The following is a 15,381-nucleotide window of genomic DNA, read 5'->3' as shown; positions in this document are numbered from 1 at the left end:
ACCAATAGTATCTTTAATCAAATCCAGAAAAAGGTCAGCGTAGTAAAGAAAATACAGTTTATTGTCTCATGAGCCCAGGATAACCACAAGCTGAACATCAGCATTATGGTAAAGCAATCCCTATGAAATGAGTAGTTAGAGTTATTTCAGACAGATGGGTAAAACTAAATATTCATAGTTTTCAGATTTGAGATTACATTAGTGTTGCTGGATATCACAGTTTTGGAAAAGTCAGTCTTTTCACATGATGCAGTCTGGCTTAGATTAACCAAGTGCACCCTATGATTGAGTAGCTTGCAGAATCACCTTCATACAGAAATAACACGACATAAGTGTTTTCTGTATGAATCTGTTATTTTTCAGATGTTTTGGAGGAATTTTGTGCTAGCCTTCTTTCTGATCATTGAGGTTTGGGGAGCATTTGTTTATGCAAGTCTCTTTTAAGGTACCACTACACATGTTTCTTTTCCAAATATTTATTTATAAGTGACTTATGTATGTATGTATGTATATATATGTATATATTGTACTATTCTTAGTTAGTGTATTGTCTGTCTTGTCTTAATGTTGGTTTAAAATGGAGCACTGTAACAAAAAATAATTTCCCCCAGGGATCAATAAAGTATTCTGATTCTGATTCTGATTCTGATTTTAATCAAGTAGAGCTCTGGCTCTTGTCTTTTTCAGCCATTCTGCTGTAGATTTGCATAGTTTTGGCCAAGCTGTAGCTGTCAGACAGACGGCCATTTGAATCTAGAATTCTCCAACACTGTGCTTAATGGCTTATATGTGTCTTTGTCCTAATATGCTATGTCTGGTTGTGCATTATCCCCAAATATCCCAATCCCAATTGTGTGGTTTGTTCAGATGAAAATCTAAGCTGTGCTGCCATGTTCTTTTTAGAAAGAAGAAGAAGTTTTCTTCAAGCAGCCCTTCCAAACAAGTTCTACTTGTTCAGTCTTTTTCTAATTGTACTGTCACAAACTTAACTTTTAACATGCTAACTGAGGCCTGTTGAGATATAGCTCAAAGAGTTTGCAGTTTGCCTGAGCATTGTGTGATCTGGCCTTGGGGTGACATTGCTGGGCTGTCCTGTCCTTGGAAAATTGTGGCATTGTGCCAACACACACCTGAAAACTCCTGACAACATCCAAGCTTCTGCTTATAGATTGTGTATTCAATTAGCCATGCAAGTGTGAGCACCTCTATCTAAGGGATGCAGTAAAGGTTTACTTACTTAATTTTTTCACAGGACTCTAAGTTAAGAGAAGAGAGTAAAGTTTCACGGGAACAGTACTATCATTATAATTAATTGTTGTCTACAGAGAGCCGACCTCTAATTGTAATGAAGCGCTATACTGGGAGGCATATCACTGATTTTGAACACAAAATCAAATAAACATTTTTCTAAAAGGACTCCTTGGTGCTTACACAAAGTCAAAGAAAGCAGGAGAAGAGCCAACACAGAACTGAGATCAGCACTTTAGCGCCCTGTAGTGCTTCACAATGCTGTATTGAATGGAGGCCTTAAGACTCAACATCTGTCATCTCATATATGGCCAGTAGCTATTTAAATCATCTCCCAATTGCAAGCATTTGCTTTAGATGGAGATTTGCGGAAAATATAGCCAGTCATTATGAGTTTGACTAAAGGGCCGCCATTATGTCGAGTATAATGACCGGTGTTCTCACACTTTTTTCTGTATAGCTCCGAGGAAATCATGTCAGACTTATCGCTGAACAATTAATGAGCGGGAGATACAGCATCCAGGCACACGTGACGGCTGCGCGACGAAAGAAATAAGGCACTAAAAAGACTGGGGTTTGTTCAACAGAGTGGGAGAGCTGAGGGTAGCGGAGGGCAACTGGAAAAATGAGGCAGCCTTTACGAAATAAGTCTGGGTAATCCATCAGATGCCAGGGCTCATTATGGCTGTGGGTACACCATGAAAGAGAGCCCTTTATCTGGGCTTCCTGTTCTTATTAGCAACACTCAAGGAAAGGATTGTAGCAGACCCTCCTTCATCCCCCACCTCTGTTCTGCAGGTGGAGGAGGGGGGCGCTGCTGACACAGAGAAGCAAAGTCATTCTCTGGCCTGCGTTCCCTGGCCGGCTCTGTGGGCATGCCTGCCAAGTTGTGAGGATAAGTGTGTCTGTGTACGTGTGTTGCGGTACAAGTGTGTATGTGTGCAAACACGTATCCGGGGAGGCTCGGTAGTCACTGTCGGAAACCTTTTTGCCAGCTGCAGCACATCCTCCCCTTCACTGACGGTAACTGAATCCAAAATAGTCAGAGCTATTTCGAGCCACTCGTTTTCAATGTGGTGACACAGAAATTACCGCCGTGGTTGTGGGTAACTCAAACACAGCCATCTGCAGATTGTTACATTCAAATGAGTGCATTGTGATCTGAAATTTTGCAGAGCTTAAAAAAACTGAAAACGGTCACAAATCTCGGCTCTGCTTTGTAGTCACTGCAGAGATTTCTTTTTTTTTTTAAGGGTGAAAAGGCAAACTCGTTCAGTATTTAGCGTTCTTCCTCCTCCACTGTGACTCGCAAAAACTGCTGAGTACATACGAATACGTTGATCCAGGATGCTAGGACACATCACAAGCGTTGCGAGCATGACACCTGTTACACGGCGAGGGTATTAGACCCTTGAGAAGTCAAATTGCTCACGGGGTAGTCAGTCGGGAAGTACTGACAAACCTTTGAGATGACTGCATGAAAGATTACAACCAAGTGAAAGCCAAACTATTACTGCTTAATCAACCATTACGTTTAATCTCCTTCTCATTGAAAGTGCTCCATACCAGTGGGGCTGCGAGCTGATGCAGTACTTTGTGAGTCCAGTGGGGGACAGTAGGTGACAGTGGTGGTGGTGGCAATTGACTGTCAGCGCTGTCCAGCTGAAGGGCAGCGAGGGCTGTGAAACATCAAGGAATTCTGAAGTATGGCAGGTGGAGCGAATAATACAATGAAAGGGGAAGAGAACAAAACGCTACAAAGACAGCAAATTAGCCCATCTCCAAAGATGAGGGGCTTCAATTATCACAGTTAGAGACTGGCTGACACTGTATGAGGGGAGCCGGATTGAACTTTTCAAAGAAGTAGAGACACAGCGTGAGGGTCATTAAAAAGTGGGGCCGCCACTTGACAGAATGAAAGGTGGCAAACAGGAACGGGCTCGTGCACGCTGGACATTGAGGGCTCTTTAGTGGCACACAAGAAGAGTGGGAGAGAGAGACAGATAGATGCCTGAGTATGCAAGCATAGCAGCGAGTCTTTTGACAACCCTGTGCTGCCCCCCACCCCCTTCTCTCCAGCCTCTCTGCAGGCTCTTGGATTGTGCTTTAATCAAAGTGGCGGCCTGCAGAGGAGTATTTGGATTATTTGGACACAAGGACACTGTGTTCAGGTCTCTGCAAAAGCAGGAACAGCCTGAGCTTTCACTATAAGCAAGGTAGAAAAAAATAATAACACACAAATAAGCACCGCAGCCTTCTGTATATAATTATATGGATATAAATGAGGCTTTTTTTTGTGAGTGCGTGTGTGGGTGTTCTGTTTACATTCAAACTCGGTAAACACCTGCCATGGCGTACGCTCCTGTCAATACGGTCTCATCATCTGCATGTCAAAGGTTACCAAACAAGCTCACGGCTGAGCAAGCAGTGGGATCAAACAGAGGAGAGCAGGAGGCAAATCAGTTGACTTCTCCCTCCCCATACACCACCCACCCTACCCCCCCAGACGGGATGACTAGTGACAGCAGCTCACAGCCTCCATGCAAAACACTCACAACGAAGGACCACGCCGGAGCAGACGCACAGAGTGACATGCGCATTTCCGTGCACCGTGCGGCTAATTGGGGCCCGATGAAGAAGCCCACTTCATCTGAGGAAACAATGAATCGGCAGCTGAGGGTACCGCCAGCCAACACAAACGGAGTCAAAGAATGGCCCTACAGATGAAATCACCGCCAGAGCCTCTGAAACCCCACAGGAGCCTTTTCTTCAGGTGCTGGCTCAGATGAACATGAAGGGCTATAATTAAGGGTCATTTCCTGCAGGGGGGGCTGGTGATTGTGTGGGGGGTGGGCGAGTCAGTTTTATTCTTTACCCAGTTCAACATGCAGCCAGGCAGCTTCATTTCCATTCCTTTCTGTGCCTCGGGCCTACGTGCTTGCCCTACTTCACTCCACAAGGTGCTCTCAGTCTGGTTAAAGTGGATGGGCAAGCCTGGAGGACACGAGCTGGGAGAGGGACAGGGAGACTCTCCTTCCGCATGACATTGGGAGCGTGTTCGAATTTAGCATTTTGGACTTTGGGAATTGGTTTTATTATAGTAGAATTGAATGCATTAGCAGCAGTTCATTGTCAGTTCAGGGCTTTGGTGTCTTTTGATGCTCGAGCAACAAATGTGAAAGCGATAGCTTTGTTGACTCCCCTTAGAGCTGGAATGTCCTTTGCACCTCAGCGCGACCTCAAAATCATTTTGGATGACCTAATTTAAAAAAATAAATTGCACACATACTGAAAAAAAGGCTTTGTTATCTGGGTGAGTGGCCTTCACAGCTCAGGCATTGATATCCACGCAACCCTGAATTTATCCCTTCTATTTTCTCGGCACTCACCATTCTTCCGAGCACAAAGCTAATATGAGGCGGGCCTGACAGTCACTACAGCGCGTGGAGGCATTTACATAAGCTTGTGTATACGACCATTGTGATGATAATAAGCATGTGATCTCCTGTGTCAGCGAATGAGAAAAACATCTCATCCATTCAAATAGATATGTCAGCCAAAGCATTAGCCTCCCCTATAATTGGCCACAGAGGTCATCCTGGCAAAGCCGAGAGGCGACATTTAGTGTGGCACAAGAATTTGTTGTGCTCATTCACCCACCCTCTCTCTCCCCGACAGACAAAACTGCTTGGTTGCTCGGTGCGAGTCGCAGTGTCTCGTCCAAGGGTCGTGTTTCTGTGCAAGATTTCTTTAATGGCTTCCATTAATATCACTCATGTCTACTGCCTCTGTGGAGAGAGATGCATGCGGCCCGTCTCCTTTCAATGCATTGTTTGTGCACTCTGTGGGAAAAGGGTGTGACAGTTGGTCCAGAGGATTACAAACTAACATCAAAACTGGACCTTGCAGGGATGACACTGCCATTTATTCTAGCTCAGATTATTATTAATATTATTTTTTTGGGACGCGTGTGGCTTCCTCTTTTTCACACATTTGTTTGGAAGTGAGCAAACAAAGAATAGAAACTGAGAGAATGAACTGATGCTGAGATCAAGTGTACCAAACAAACCGAGTTGTCAGAATTATACATTTCATTTCTGCTACTTTTTTACCCTTTTGCACCCTTTTTATCCTTTTCCATCCATCCATGCATCCAGTGCTAACAGAGTGAGACATTCACATCCACATCATCTATGGGCAATTTAGAATCACTTGTTAACATAATGCTATTAACTACAAGTCTTTGGACTGTGGGAGGAACCCAGAGTACCTCAAGAGAATGCAGTTCTCAGTTGCAAATATGGGTAGAGCATGCAAACTCCACATAGAAAGGCCCTGGCCAAATGGGACCTTCTTGCAACAATGTCAGCCACCACACTACCATTGCACTGTTCCACCCCAGAGTCTACAATAATACTAAGAAAACCCCAACAATCAGATGACCCTCCCATAACCAAGCCTTTGGTGAAAGCGGAAAGGAAAAACTCCCTTTTAACAGGAAGAAGATCTCAGGCAGAACCAGACTCAGAGAGGTGCGGTCATCTGGCACGACTGGTTGGTGATGAGGAGACAAAAGAGACACTGTGGAAATGCAGAGTGGTTCATAAGCACAGAGACAGTGTAAAAAAGCCGAATGAAGAAGAAATACGCAATGCGTCATTTGAAGCCTCCAGCAGCCCAAGTCTAATGCAGGGTAACTATGTGCGGGTTCAGGGTCACTTCATCCAGCTATAAGCTTTGCCAACAAGGAAAGTTTTGAGCCTAATAATAGTACAGAAGGTGTCTGTCTCCCAAATCAGCCAGTGGAACCAGCTCGTTCCACTGGCTAATTTGGGAGACAGAGGGGCCTGAAGGTCGAAGACTCTGCCTCCCATTCTACTTTTAATAACTATAGGACCACAAGTAAACCCGCAGTCTGAAAGGAAAGTGCTCTGTTAGGGTGATATGATACTGTCAGGTCTATAAGATTAGATGGGGCCTGATTATTCAAGATCCTGTACAGTATGTGAGGAGAAGGATTTTAAATTCAATTCTGGATTTAACAGGAAGCCAACAGGGAGCTTGCTGAACTTTCCCCATTGAATATAATCTTCCCATATTTTACAACGGAATAGCTTCTTTCCTTTGAGGTCTTCAGATCTTGTCATTTGATTTTTGAAATAATTGAAGTGTTGTTATCAACACTAGAAAAACTTCAAGTGGTGACCTGCAAATTAAAATTTGTAAGATTATAGTCTGGTAATAGCAAGTGTTCCGTTACACATTTCCTTCGGAAGCACAGCTGAGGAGTCAGTGACGTATCTGTTTACTGTGCAACAAAATGAACTCCCATTGTTTTATCAAAGAGCGAGGGTGTAATTGCATGACAGGATTTCATGCTGTGCACAGCACAAATAGTTTTATTCCTAAAAGCAGAGCTCAGTGCTTCCAACAGGAGTTGGTTACCTTGCTGAAAAGTTGGCACTGGCTTACAGCAGCTCACTGTGGCTAATGCTACTTCCTGCTGCATTTGTCCCTTAAAAACGAGTAAAATAAATAACAAACAAAAACAAAACATAAAATCAAATGCAGTGCACATGGAAAAATAACAAATAAATATATAATGTTAAGACATGATCATGGTTAAACTTCGTACCAAGAACTTTTTTATCAATGAGTTAGGACAGTCTGTGGTTCACCGGTTGAAAGGATATTTTATCAGAAACTGGTCTTCTGTAGCAATAACTTCATTTTGTTCTGGTATGGCAGCAGGTAAGTCAACACTGAAACTGGTATAAATCCACTATACTTTTTTATATGGATCTGTGATGTGTTGGTACTGCGGTTGCACAATAACATATTTGCATTACCAATAAAAATAGTGCATGTAAAAGTGCTTTTATATTGCCTAATGTTGGAAATGCTAAAAGTAATTCCAACTAAAATTGGGTTTATTTGAAAGTCATAAGAACTATTACAACATGTAAAAAGAAGCACTCCGACAGCGTAAACCTCCACCAAGGCAGCTCAGTCTCTGGGCAGTGTTTACTTTTAAGGGCCCTGGGTTGTATTTTGTATATTATTTTTTATATTATCCATTACCCACACCTACATATAAAATTATGTAGGAGTGGGTAATAGATAATAGGTATTGATTTGTAAATAACTGGGCATGAATGACTTAAGCTTATTGTATAACATATAAGTAGGCAGCTCATATGCTTTTATACTTAATAATTAATACCTTTTTTAAAGATATGTGATATTTAGAATCCGCATAAAGTGGTATCATTTCCGAAATGTTGCCAATACAAACAATGTCAGCATCATTTTGAGCATAGTTTTAATGATAAAAGACGTTTTATGAAACTTTGACCTCATTTAACCTTGAAGAAGAGGTCAGGGGTTCAATGTAATGTGATATTGAGAATCTCTGTATATCATTCCTTATCAGAATCAGAATCAGAATACTTTATTGATCCCTGGGGGAAATTATTTTTTGTTACAGTGCTCCATTTTAAACCAACATTAAGACAAGACAGACAATACACTAACTAAGAGTAGTACAATATATACATATATATACATACATACATACATAAGTCACTCATAAATAAATAGTTGGAAAAGAAACGTGTAGTTGTAGCAGCAAACAGTGTGTTAAGTGGATGCGTTGTACAGGGAGATGGCCACAGGCAGGAATGATTTCCTGTGTCGTTCAGTGTGCCTATATGTGCCTATATGTTGTCTATACAAGCAATGGCAGTAGGAAGCATAGTTTTAAATGGCTCTGTATCGCATTATTAGTACTTTAACACTCAGATTGACTTTAAAGGGGAATTTAGAGGTCAGATGTGATGCAATTTAAATCTTTTTATGGTACTTTCTGTATGTTGACTATACACAATAGATTTGGAAGAATCATGGTTTCTAAATTAAAAGACTTTTTTTTGTCAAATTTTTTTTGAGAAATAAATCATTAAGTTGACCTTGAAAATTTTGAGGGATACATTTGAAAAAATTTGATCTGTTGTGTTTGCAGACTGAATGACACGCACAAATGTGCAAAACCCCTACCAAGAACAGAACCTCCACAGCAGAGGTATTACACGGCTACTGAATAATCTGTTGAATGATTTTTCAATAAATGAGACTTATAGATTTTTCCATCTTCTGTCTTTCTGTTACAGCATCTCAACCCTAGTTGACAGATACTACATGCTAGTGGAGACTAATTATCCAAACTCACTACAGTTGCACTGATTACATTTCATCTTCTTCATTAAATCAAGCGTCCAGTTTTTCTTCTGGCACATATATACCTGTGAATTTTGTCCTCTTTTTATCCTTCAGATGCAGTACCTCAGGCCTCACTGACTGCTATTTGACAAAACTTTGTGGACTTTTCAGGCAGTTCCAAAATTACACTTCTTGACCAACAACTGGTGCTGCAATTACAGGTCAAAAGAAAGTGACTTATTTGCTGCTGATTTCGTCAGTGGGGGAGTATAACATTTGCAGAGGACAAATGTTACTGTCGGCTGTTGCCTTGTCACTTTTTTTTTTGTCCTTTTTTTTCTCCACAATCATCCCACGGTGTAATGCACCCAACTGTCATCATCTGCTCTCAGCACTTTAAACCAAACAGCAAGCGGAAAAAGTGTGTGTGCGTGTGTGCGGACACATCTAAAAGAGAATATTTATCCTTCCAAAGCAGAAATGAAACTCAGTGCACTCTCAGTGCTTCTAAAACTCTGTATTAATTCACGTTTTATGTATTTTTTGTGCTCAGGATTATACATTTTTAAAAAGTATTAAACGGAATAATTCAGCATATGTTTTCGGTTGTTTGCGAAGGCATTAGGCAACCTAGCCGATGAGTAATTAGGATAAACAATGTTCTCGTGTCACAAACCAGAGCCTGACTCACTCACTCCTTATGCAAGAATACACACAAGTGTTTATTTCTTCTCAGTAGGAGTTATAACAACCTCCTCAAAGGTAACAAGAAAAAGTAAAGTCACACATATTCTAATTATTATGGAAGTGGATCCACAACTGTGGCATACAGTGATTACTGCTGTTCAGCCGGTTCCGGTTCACTGTGATATACATCGATAAAATTCTGCTCTGAGCCTTTGTGTTGCTTCATCCTCTTTATGTAGCAATCAAATCACCTCCGAGTCTTCTCTCCCAGCATGAGTAAGGAAGAACATGGGACTAAGATTGGCCTCCTCGCGCGTTAATGTTACACCTCATCCCTGGGCATGGCTGGAGGCAACAACATGTTTTCTACACGAGACGATGAGAAGGGAATGCTGATTTTTATGCAGATGAAGGGGGAGCACAGACAGACCTTTCCCTAACCTGCCTTCTAATGGCATTAGCATATTTGCCCAGGGCTCTTTTATTTATCTTTGATAGAGTGTTATATCAACTTCTCCCTCACGTCCAACATTATATACACACACCTCTAATCAGTGGGGATATTACTAACTGATTGCTCCTAGTACTGGGTGAAGTTGCATTGTTTCTTGGCGTACTGTGGTGTTTGAAATGACTGTTTGTGGTTGTCACATTTGTCCTTCAGAGCAGGATGAACCATATTGGCAGTATCCATCAGGAAGTAAACTTGGCCGATTTGCAATACTAGACGGAAAACAACTATTTAGCATGTAGTAGAAATCTCACGAGCAGCCATCCAAAGTAGTTAAAATATTTAAATACTTAAAAAATTATGGCAGAACTTTCTTGGCATTTCATCACAAGATGCTTTTAAATATGCCTTGCAGTTAAGATGTTGTTAAATGAAGAACTCAGTCATATTCAGCTCATTTCAGAGAAATCTGGTTTAATTAAGTTAATCATGTTTTTTAAATTTTCTCCTTTAAAATAAGAAAATGATGGCTTAAGTTCACTCTGAACCACTATAATCAACAGAAGATTATTATTTCTAGCTTTGTTTAATCTCCAATTGGGTATGCTCTGCTGGGACTTCACCACCATTTCATATGCGTATGTGATTTAGATCAGATTAAATTAGATTAGATATGGCAAGACCACATTACAGGTCAGAGAACAGGCATCTCTGACAACAGTGGAGTTGGGGAAGAGGCGGGTTGCAAAGTGGTTTGCACTTGCAGAGAAACATTGGACAAGCTAAAGGAGGTTAAACAGTTTCCTCACTCAATGGGTTAGCTATGCTAAGTTAGCTAGGCACAGCTAAGCTAAACAAGCAAAAAGATTTATCGCAAGCATTTATTTAAATAGGACTTCGGTAACAAAGTCACAAAGTACTCCAGAGAAAAAAAGAGAAATACTAAAAATAGTTTCAAACGGTTTTACAGTGTAATGGTCCCTGTTCGGGCGCCACTCTGTCTGGCGAGAAAGGAGCAGCTAGTAGATCCAGCGTAGGTCCAGCGGCCAGTCAGTTAAATAGAACAACAGACGTTTATTTAGCATTAACAGAACAAGATCATGCAAGCCAGGTCTCCAAAGCTCTATCCTATTAGTACACACAGTACATGATCATCCTCTCTTTAACGATTTTCAACTGCTTCCATCAGGTCGTCGTTATAAAATGACTGCAGTGAAGACAAAGCGACACAAATTGTCGTTTGTACCTAGTGCTATTATCTTAATTAACAACACTAAATTGTAAGTGTTGTTGCCATTGCACATTGCACTTTTTTCGATGGAATATCTAGGTTGTTTTATCAGGCTTATATTATATTATAGTATTTTTTAATGAGTGTACGTGATGTGTTGGTTGTATGTTTGTTGTTTGTTTTGACATACTGCGAATCAATTTCCCATCAGGGACAATAAAGTTACCATTGACCATTGTTCCGGGGTTAGGTAGTTGCTGGCACCAGCCCGTTACAATGGTACGGTCTCTCTAAACAGATGCACGGCGAGCAGCGTTCACAGCTGTAATGGCTGCCGCTGCACTTACAGTAGGAAACTCTCCAACTACTACAATATTAGGACAACAACCCCTAGTGGTGCTATACCATAATAAGGGTTGTTACAACAGTCAGGACCCAAATACCGGACACAAGCAGACCTATAACAAACAATGAGCCCTTTATTTAAAGCTGATGATAAACCTGAACCATTACCAAAGTGCAAAAGACAAAAACAAGACCAAAACACAAACATACATGAGAAGCACAGACACAGAGGACGACTATGGAGTATAACAGATGGACTCATAACGACAAAGAGGAAGACATGAATATTTATACACAGAGGGCTGATTAGGGAAGGCAGCAACATACAGGTGAAAAAAATCAGGACGATCACAAATAAGGATGTAAAAGTGAAAGAAGTCATGACAGAATTTAAAACTGGAAACAACCTACAGACAACCAGTAACCACAGACAAGACTCTCAGTAGATACGACAAAGAGAGAGGTAGACTTGATGACGACAGCATAAACACAGAAAAATGAGACAGGAAGGAACAGATGGGGTAATACGGAGGGAATTAATCACACAGGAAATAACTAAATCAAAATAGAAGCTGGAACTGGATAAAGACAGAGGACCCAAAACAGACTAGAACAGTAGACCATCTAAACTCATCAGTATTTCATTACGAGAATGGAATTGCATTACAATAGGAATCAAACCTGTAAAATATAAGAATGAAAGAAAAGAATCTGACACAAGAACACAAAAAGACCTAAATAGAAGCCCAGCTCATTAAGACATCAAAATTTCACTCACCAAAACTGGAGACTTTTGGTGGCCTTTGGTCCAGAGACAGCTGTGTTTATCACTATTCTTTTAACACTGACATCTGATAGTGATTTTCATCCTGGTCCCATGGACACAGAGATTTCCATAAATTCTCAGAACTGTTTGACGATACTATTAAAGACGATGAGATGTTCAGAATTGTCACAGTTTTGCACTGATGAACATTATTCTTTACCTCTGAGAAGCTCTGATGCACTGAGATATTCTTTTTATACTCAATCATGTTACTGACCTGTTGCTATTTAATCTAATTAGTTGCTAAATATTCCTCCAACCTTTCTTTTTTTAGTACCGTTTCCTTCCCCAGCCTTTAGTCACCCCATCCTACATTACTAAAGTTTGAATATTTTATATTTTTGGAAACCATTGCATTCTACTTTTATTTACATTATACACAGAATCCCAACTGTTCTGAAACTGAAGTTGGAAGTTGCTGTTCTGATCCCAATGTGCAGACTGTTCTACAGTTTGGGAGCTCTGAAGGAAAAATTCAGCCCTTCATTTAGTAGTTGAGACCCTTGAATAGCCAACAGATTAACATTTACCAGTCTAAGTAAATGCCAAGGCAAATAAAATATTACTAAGTTGTTGATGCACATTGAAGCAAAGCCATCTAATGCTTTAAAATGTACTATTAAGATTGTAAAATCAGTAGAGAAGATATTCAGCTGACCTGCTGGGACTATAGGGTAGTATTATAATATGATAAGGAAGTCCTTAGAAATATCTAGAAAGATGACCAGATATTCTTAATATGTGAAACAAATAAAGTTCTGTTTGTGCCTATACCAGTCAAAGCTTATTCAGAATGTTGTCAGATTATAAAACGGTTATAATACTTTTGGAAGCACAGATAAGCAACACCTTCTTCTTGAAGGTTGCGTCAAATCACACAAGGTTTCTGTTTGCTCTTTTAGAGCACATTTTGTCTAGTCTGAGGGACCCGTGTGAATCTTTCTCACTTTGCTCAGGCTCAACCTTAAATCCTGATTATCTTTGACATGCTACCTCAGACTAAAACCTTTGCACTTGAGTGTTAAAAGGAACAAACCAAGGTGATTTGGGACTCTAATAAAGCCTCCCTTTATCAGCTTTCTGGGTAGGTCCATCTGTGCAAAGGCTCACAACATACCATTACATATCAACCCAGTGGAGGTAAATGGAGTTTGAGCAGACCAGGACAATACATATTGATTTTTCTTTTCAAAACAAGTTTACTAAAAATCACTTGGTCAAGGGTAAAATCTCATTAGTCATCTATAGCCTGCATTTAAAAAAAATAAAAAAAAATAAATAAAAGATAGATAGAAAACAAAGATACTGGTAAGCAAAATTTGAAAAACAGAAACATGACATTTGCATGCTGGAATCCCAGTGGATAGGAGCCACTGTCCCTATTAAATCTGGTTAACTCCATCAAGTTTATGTTGAACACGACCAAGCTTTGAGAATAAAGACTTCTTTACTGTTGTTTAAAAGGTTTTGACATGAGTCCCTGTGCACATACTGTTTACTGACTGAAATGTTGAATTGTTGAACCTTTAATTAAACTGGGCTCCAATATTGGAAAAAAAGAACTGTTAGATGACCTAAAAGTCTTACATTAAGAATATGGAATTCAGGAGTTCAGCTGCGTGAGACAATAAAAAAAAATACCACACTCCTTCATACAATATTATGTAGACGGCAGCATAATCCAACTGTGGTAATGAGATTCTTGCAGCAACAGGGTGCGTCTGAATGTCAGGCTGACATATTACTGAATGGGGGTGATATCCACTGAAGGTTACTGAATGCTAAACAAAATTTCCAACGCTCAGCATGGCTTACTCATCATGCTGTTACAGTTGTTCAGCTACTCACACGGTTGATCCCAACACACCATCTGCCACGGTTGTCAGGGAGACCGGCGCGTCTCCCTATATACCTGGCATTACCATGCATCCCTTATCTTGATTGTGTCTGGATGTGATTTATCCAGATTACCCTTGGACCTGACATTAATATCTGACTGCAGCATTCTGACCAAAATCAGATTGCTCTTTTCCTTCACAACACTCTAATTCCTCTTTTTTCTTCTCCCTCTTCTAATAACATTTAACCCTTTGCAAAGCTGTTAAATCTTTACATATATATGGTTTCTTTCAGCTCGCAAAACTTCTAAACTAAAAGATATTTTTTGGTATGTTTGGATAAAGTTGAGGGGAAAAGCAATTTTATGCAATATTATCTGCAGACAAACTTATTTTCTGAAAATAAAATTGCACCATAAATATAATATGATTTAATAAGAGCCAGTAGACCGTATATTTAAAAAGGCCACAGCCTCCTTGGTAAGACCCTTGGTCATGTCAGTGTTTTGACGCTGAGGACGCCACACGCTCATTGATTAACAGCTTCAGTGATTGTAAGTCAAGTCAATGAGAATAACTACTACTACTACTACTACTACTACTACTACTAATAATAATAATAATAATAATAATAATAATAATAATAATTTTCCTTTGTAATCGTTTATAAAATGAGCATCGTGTTATTTATTAAGACCTTTAAGTGAGACCATACAGTCTTTAGGAAAGTGTTGACTGAGGTCACAGAGAGTGGGAGCCAAAAGGAGACTTATATGGAACTTAAAGTCTTGTAATCAAAGGAGTCGCCCCCTGCTGGTTATTAAAAAATTGAAGTTTAAAGACTTTAGGTTCACTTTTTTAGACCTGGAAGTTGCGTCCTAGAGCACAAAAACCAACAGAAATACTCTTGGTGCTCTAGGACCAAATAACACCACAATACACACACCAGAGAACACAGCAGTTAACCCCACGCCACACTCTGAAATTGTAATGAAATGCATTGCTACTGTGTTAGCAAGCTACTTACTGTTTATAGCCAGTGTTGGGAAGGTTACTTTTAAAATGTATTCCACTACAGATTACAGAATACATGCCCCAACATGTATTCTGTAACGTATTCCATTACGTTACTCAATGAGAGTAACGTATTCTGAATACTTTGGATTACTTGATATATTATCATGCTGTTTACAACTACATGAATGTGATTTATTACTATTACTGAAGCTCCGTGGCTCCGTACCGTAGTAAAGGGACCTCTGGCTAATACGGCGGGTTCCGTGTCGGGCTTGTAGCCAAAAAATAGCTTTACTTTGAGAGAGGCGTCGAAAGGCTGCTCCAACAGAACTTATTGTTTCGGAGGAAAACACGAACACGGTGTACAGTCGAGTCTTAATAGCTTACTTACAACTGGGCTCGTCAGGAACTCTTCTTGGCTGCGGTGGTTATTATTATATTTACATGCTTCCAGCTCCCGTTTCTGCTCGGTGACAACTCGTACTTTTCCACTCGCCTTTTTCTCCCTCTTTGCGCTCAC

This window comes from Astatotilapia calliptera, chromosome 7 (genome assembly GCF_964374335.1).
Source record: "Astatotilapia calliptera chromosome 7, fAstCal68.1, whole genome shotgun sequence".
In the NCBI taxonomy this organism is placed as follows: Eukaryota; Metazoa; Chordata; class Actinopteri; order Cichliformes; family Cichlidae; genus Astatotilapia; species Astatotilapia calliptera.
The sequence above is the reverse complement of the archived record's forward strand: the minus strand, read 5'-3'. Positions refer to the sequence as shown.